Source organism: Opisthorchis viverrini, assembly GCF_000715545.1.
Source record: "Opisthorchis viverrini unplaced genomic scaffold opera_v5_271, whole genome shotgun sequence".
Taxonomy (NCBI): Eukaryota; Metazoa; Platyhelminthes; class Trematoda; order Opisthorchiida; family Opisthorchiidae; genus Opisthorchis; species Opisthorchis viverrini.
The window spans coordinates 696,564-697,110 of NW_008751929.1; positions in this window are offsets into that span (position 1 = coordinate 696,564).

A 547-nucleotide genomic window follows, 5' to 3' on the forward strand; every position below is an offset into this window, starting at 1 on the left:
AAGTACGGCCTTCAGTTAAATCACGATAAAAGCACGATTTCCACCACTTCAGACAGACTCCTCGGCTATGAAATTACTGAAGGTGTCATCAAACCAGACCCTGAACGCTTCAAGGTATTGCAAGAACTGCCCGGAACGACATCAACAAAAGTACGGCCTTCAGTTAAATCAAGACAAAAGTACGATTGCCACCACTAAGCTCAGACTCTTCGGCTATGAAATTACTGAAGGTATCATCAAACCAGACCCTGAACGCTTCAAGGTGGTGCAAGAACTGCCCGTTCCGAACGACATCAAGTCTCAACAACGAGTGGTAGGATTGTTCGCGTACTATTCTCGTTGGATAAGCCGTTTCTTGGATAAGATCTACCCAATCACTCACAATGCAACCTTTCCTGTCCCTGGATCTGTTATGAAAGCATTTGAAAGTTTGAAAAAGGAGTTGGTGGATGCAGCCCTGGTCACTATCGACCCGAGAATACCTTTGGTGCTCGAAACTGATGCATCTGTTGTCGCGATTTCTGCTACACTCAATCAGACAAGGATG